The sequence below is a fragment of the Tiliqua scincoides genome, chromosome 1 (genome assembly GCF_035046505.1).
Source record: "Tiliqua scincoides isolate rTilSci1 chromosome 1, rTilSci1.hap2, whole genome shotgun sequence".
NCBI classification, from domain to species: domain Eukaryota; kingdom Metazoa; phylum Chordata; class Lepidosauria; order Squamata; family Scincidae; genus Tiliqua; species Tiliqua scincoides.
The window spans coordinates 283,563,447-283,569,446 of record NC_089821.1 but is presented as its reverse complement, the minus strand read 5'-3'; the positions used below and the strand labels follow the sequence as shown (position 1 = coordinate 283,569,446).

General features: G+C 48.7%; 2 non-coding genes across 2 annotated transcripts; one reads left to right on the top strand and one right to left on the bottom strand.

The window, feature by feature from the left end:
* Nucleotides 1-1,093: 1,093 nt before the first annotated feature.
* On the top strand, nt 1,094-1,257 carry LOC136638355 (U1 spliceosomal RNA). The gene has a single exon (XR_010793593.1). It is a non-coding gene; the product is annotated as a U1 spliceosomal RNA (small nuclear RNA).
* A 1,055-nt stretch (nt 1,258-2,312) lies between these two features.
* LOC136638353 (U1 spliceosomal RNA) lies at nt 2,313-2,476 on the bottom strand. The gene has a single exon (XR_010793592.1). It is a non-coding gene; the product is annotated as a U1 spliceosomal RNA (small nuclear RNA).
* Between the last annotated feature and the right edge of the window lie 3,524 nt (nt 2,477-6,000).

Here is a 6,000-nt window from a genome sequence, read left to right as displayed (position 1 = left end):
TCCAAGGCCTTTGGGAGTGTCCCTTGCAGCACCCAATTCTATACATAAGCCTTGCAGAAAAATTTAGGCTTTGTTGATACTCTGGTATTAGCAGAATTCTGGTATTAGCAGAATCTAGAATTACCTACCATTTCCAAATCCTTGAATTGCCTAGACCAGTGGTTCTGACACATTTAGCACAGGGGCCCACTTTTTATAATGAGAACCTGTCGGGGCCCACCAGAAGTGATGTCATGACCAGAAGTGACATCATCCAGCACAATCCTAGGTTACAATCCTACCCACACTTACCCAGGAGTAAGTTCCATTGACTATAATTGTTAAAAGCATATACATAGTACCTGTTAAAATTAAAGATCTGTAACATGTCCCCAAATGCAGTCGCATACCATGGTAGCATCAAGTCTAATATATTAAAAATAAAATATTGAAATGGATGGGGTCTCACCTGAAATTGGCTCACAACCCACCTAGTGGGTCCCGACCCACAGTTTGAGAAACACTGGCCTAGACATTATGCCCAATATATCAGTTAATAAGTAATAAGAAAAGTCAAATATTGTATAGTGAGAATCAGAATAAAAAAATGGATACACAGAAATAAAATACAGAAAATGCTGTTTCTAACATTGCACTTGTTATTGATCTCATGGTCATGCCACATTTCCTAAACAGGAGATCAAAGGGGCAGCTGCAAGCACTCTTCTTATTCATTCTGGATCGCCTCGCAGCAGCCACCCAAAGCTCTCCCTGTTTCGTCTTCGCTTCTGCTGCCCCCAGCCTCTGCACCTTCCCCAGCCGGCCAGACTCCTCGCTGCAGCGCCTCGTTCGTCCCAACAGGAGCAGCAAAGGGGGAGGAGCTACGCTGGCTTTATGCAGATGAGCCGCTGCAGGGCATTATGGGAGGCGGGAATCGGGGGGCGATTCGGCCTTGAAGTGGGGGCGCGCCTACCATTGTGGCGCTGCGGACCGGAGAGCTTGCCGGCGGCGGTCCCGGCCTCCGTGAGAGGCGCGAGAGAAGGGAGACCGCCGCCCGCCGTGGCCTGTAGAGCAGCGGACGGCGAAGGCGAGGGTTTGGCGGAGACGAGAAAGCATACTTACCTGGCAGGGGAGACACCTTGATCATGAAGGAGGTTTTCCCAGGGTGAGGCTCATCCATTGCACTGCGGGTGTGCTGACCCCTGCGATTTCCCCAAATGCGGGAAACTCGACTGCATAATTTGTGGTAGTGGGGGACTGCGTTCGCGCTTTCCCCTGACATTTGGTCTTCAAAAATAGACTTTATGGTATTCGTTAAGCTGCTAGAGGTTCGCTTTCAGAGTGTAAAGTGATTTCAGGAGCATAGTAGGTAACGTTGGTTTATATATCTCAAAAATGCTCTCAAATTTTTTTTGTAAGATCGCTGACACTGGTTTCTTCCGTAAGACTAGCATGCCTACGCTTCACAGTACACGGGTGAACTTAACAGAGCTCCAGAGAGGCGAGTTTACCATGCATTATTCCTGCTGGTGTGAAAAGCTTCCACAGCCTCGAACCCGCTTAGATGACAGTTAGTTGCTTAGGTTAGGTGACATGCTTACTTATTCCTTGTAGGGTCACTTTCAAAAGGCGGAGGGAAACAAGACGCACATGATTTTTAGTACTGGAGGATGTTCTGCTCCTATCGGCAGCGACCTCCCATCCTCTGCCTGAAAGCACAGGCTGATAATGGAAATCCTAAGTAGGCTCTCCCCCCCGCCCCCAGTTCAGTGAATCAAGAAGTAACGGGTATATATTGTAACTACCTAGGAATCTAGCTCCTTTTTTATTATGCGTGCTTCAGTTTTACTTGCTTACAACGGATAAAAATATGGAGAACTCGTGCAAGGAAAGCGCCCTACAGGTAGACCACAGCTGCGATACAACGACATCTGCCTTAGGAGTGGACCTCAACAGGTGGGAAACCCTGGCCTCTGAGCGGCCCGCTTGGAGGCAGGCTGTGCAGCATGGCCTTTCCCAGTTTGAAGAGACACTTGGCCAACAGTCTGAGGCTAAGAGGCAAAGAAGGAAGGCCCATAGCCAGAGAGACAGACCAGGGACAGACTGCACTTGCTCCCGGTGTGGAAGGGATTGTCATTAACCACCACTCAGAGCGCGATACTGAAGTCTCGAACCTGCCAACGCATACAGCACACCATTTAATTTGCCTTTTTCAATTTTCTAACTGACTATAACGCCAAAGCGCTGTTTCTACTAAAAAAAACCAGCTTAACGAAGTCTCTTCAGCGATAACACGTAACCACCTGTTACATCTGCTTTTGAAGACCAAATGTCAGGGGAAAGCGCGAACGCAGTCCCCCACTACCACAAATTATGCAGTCGAGTTTCCCGCATTTGGGGAAATCGCAGGGGTCAGCACACCCGCAGTGCAATGGATGAGCCTCACCCTGGGAAAACCTCCTTCATGATCAAGGTGTCTCCCCTGCCAGGTAAGTATGCTTTCTCGTCTCCGCCAAACCCTCGCCTTCGCCGTCCGCTGCTCTACAGGCCACGGCGGGCGGCGGTCTCCCTTCTCTCGCGCCTCTCACGGAGGCCGGGACCGCCGCCGGCAAGCTCTCCGGTCCGCAGCGCCACAATGGTAGGCGCGCCCCCACTTCAAGGCCGAATCGCCCCCGATTCCCGCCTCCCATAATGCCCTGCAGCGGCTCATCTGCATAAAGCCAGCGTAGCTCCTCCCCCTTTGCTGCTCCTGTTGGGACGAACGAGGCGCTGCAGCGAGGAGTCTGGCCGGCTGGGGAAGGTGCAGAGGCTGGGGGCAGCAGAAGCGAAGACGAAACAGGGAGAGCTTTGGGTGGCTGCTGCGAGGTGGTCCAAGACCCTCTGCGACGGCCCAGGGGCCCTCCTGCCTCTCAGGTCAGAGCTATATCATCTAAAAAGTGTGTTAAATTAACACTTCCACTCTCTTCAAGTACCATCTAGGATCCTTTAAGTTGCTATCATGGTTCTAGCTTATTCCTGTATGGTTGCAATCCTGTCCTCACTTTCTTGGGAGTAAACCCCATTGACTATTATGGGTCTTACTTCTGAGTAGACATGCAAAGGAGGGCTTTGATCTGTGTGTATTAGTCAAGGCAGAGGGCCAGAAATGCCAGCATGCAGACACGTATTGTACAAATTGCCACATATATTGAAGAACGTATTGATTACTTAGTTTTACATGTGTAAATATTTATATAAAGTATATTAAAGGAGGGAATGCATTAGCTTGTGTGCATTCCTATATTATAGGAATGCACACAAGTTAATGCATTCCCTTCTTTAATTCATACTGTTTTTGGCATTGGGAATTTTTTGGCCACTCTCTGGAAGTAGTTGGTACCCCTACTTGGCATCAATATGCCATGTTCACTGCTTGAGAGCCTTGAATGGAGAGAGTTGTCCCACTAGCAAAGAGGACACCAGGCTTGCTCCTACTTCAGGTTCTTCTCAGAGCTGCTTTACACTTGCCTTCCTTTGATGGGTGGGGGCAGCAAATAGTGACACAAGGGCACCTCTGCTGCCGAAGAATTTGCCAAAGAGCATTTCTGGCCCTGCTGGGCAAAATTCCAGCAGATCATTGCTTCATTTTCACCTGGAAGGTTGCCAGCATTCAGCCTTTCTTCCAAAGAATGCTATTTTTAAATAATCCTTACATTTGCTCTTTCCTTGTTACTGTGAATTCTGTTTGAATGAACCACAAAGATGCTTTCCATGCTGAATCTAGAAACTTTTGGCAAATCCGTTCATAAAACAAACCAGAGTTTCCTGTTGCATTGCCACTTTGCTGTATATGAGCAGTCCGATTTGTTGCCCCTGCTACTGCACAACCTCCTGAACTGTAAAGCAATCCTTTCATACTACCCCAGTATAGTTGCAGTACCCCCTCCCTCCCACTATAGTTGCTGTTGCTGCCTCCTCTGCAGCCAGGTGGGGCAGGCTGGATCCTGGCCCCCTGCCCTTCTCAGAGCTGGCCTAGCTATGAGGTGTCTTACTAAATCCCTGTTCTGAGCTTTGCCTAAACAACTTATGCCCAAAACCAGTAAGTTCCCCCAGCTTAACCACAGCTAGATCTAGCAGACTGCAAAAATTACCACTGTACCCCAGCACCAGCAGGAAGGAGACTAGTAGGAGGCTGGCTTGCCTGTAAGACTGCAGGGTCCCTCCTTCAAGTGGCAATCCTTTTGGGTACAGCAGCACCACCTCAGCTCTCCACCACTTAGCAGTCTCTGTTGGATTAGTCAGTGCACCAGTTCGTGGTTTGCCCTCCAGTCAGGGTGCCAGTTAGTTGTTTGTTTGCCAGTTTGTTAATTAGTGTGTCAGAAAGTCAGTTAGCCAGAGTCAGTCTGATAAGTAGAGTCATGAGTCAACTAAGCTAGTAGATCAGTTAGCCAAAAAGTCAGTCCATTTTGTTAGCAAGTCTCCTCTTTCTCTCCCCCCCACCCCTCCTGTATCAGGTGCTCCTTATATCCCTAGAGACCTCATTGCCTCTAGTGGCTGCAGCTGTGCAACACACCCTTTGCTGAAAGCCCAGGCCTAAACCCTTAAACTGCTGACACCACATCCCAGATCTTCCATGATTCCAATACATGAGGCTGACTGAGGGCCCAATCCTATGCAGTGCATGCCAGCTCACTGCTGGCACAAACTGTTGCTCAGCACTGGCTGGCACTAGTCCAGTGCCAGTGGAGCACTGATGCAGTGGAGAGGCAGGTGGGGATGTGGAGCTTTATTCTACCAGATCCTGAGCCTCCATGTCAGGCCACTGGTCTGACATGGAGGCTCTTAATTCAACACCAACCCTTGGGTCACCGTAGAATCGAGTAGCCCCATTCAGGGGTTGCTCGCTTTACACAAGGGAAGGGGATGAAAGTCCTCTTCTCCTGAGGAGCTGCAGGCGCTGCCTGCTGAGTGCACAGGATGCAGCAGCAGCCACTTTTGGCACCGCTGCAGCCCTGGACACTGGGTGGCTCAGGATTGGGTTGCTTTGAGCAGTGGTTTGTGGGAGAACAACAAATGAACAAGTGGCCTGCAGGCACACAGCCCTTGGATTTTCCCAAAGAAAATGCTGTTATATGCTTGTGTGTGCCCCACCTCCCAAGTGGTGAGAGAAGTTCAGGGGGTACAGCAATACCTAGGTTCTAATTTCCCACCTCAACAAGTGGGAAACCCTGGCCTCTGAGCGGCCTGCTTGGAGGCAGGCTGTGCAGCATGGCCTTTCCCAGTTTGAAGAGACACTTGGCCAACAGTCTGAGGCTAAGAGGCAAAGAAGGAAGGCCCATAGCCAGGGAGACAGACCAGGGACAGACTGTACTTGCTCCTGGTGTGGAAGGGATTGTCACTCCCGGATTGGCCTTTTCAGCCATACTAGATGCTGTGCCAGAACCACCTTTCAGAGCGTGATACCATAGTCTTTCGAGACTTAAGGTTGCCAATATATAATATATAGGTTCTAATTTCCTTAGAAGAGAGAGCACTGGAGGCTTACAATCCATTTGTAATATTTGCTTTACTAATATGCAGGTTTGCATTTTGTTACAGTGCTGACTGCATGTGAGGAATGGCAGAGAGTTCTTTTTTTGTCCAGGAAGTGTATGTTGAGAATGCCTCCAGATAGAACTAATCCATAGAGGTCCACAGATAGATACAGCTTCATACAGCACATCTGTCTTTCTGCTTTCAGTTGGTTAGGTCAAATCATCCATATGCAATCACTTTCAGAGACAAGTATAATACCTTTCAAATCATTTACTATTTCCTTTCTTTTGCACTATTTTATTTCAATGAAGGTGTATGTGCAGGGCAAACCAGATGGTGTCATTTTCTGGCACAATGTTAGTAAAGCTACTGGGAAAGAATAAGAAAACTGAAAAGTTGTAAGGCAAATTTGTATTACAGCTTCATCCCATGCAGCCAACAAAGTGTCTATCAACTTCAACTGGTCATCTGCATGTGCCTGAAGTTCTGTTCAATAATGCTTACCTA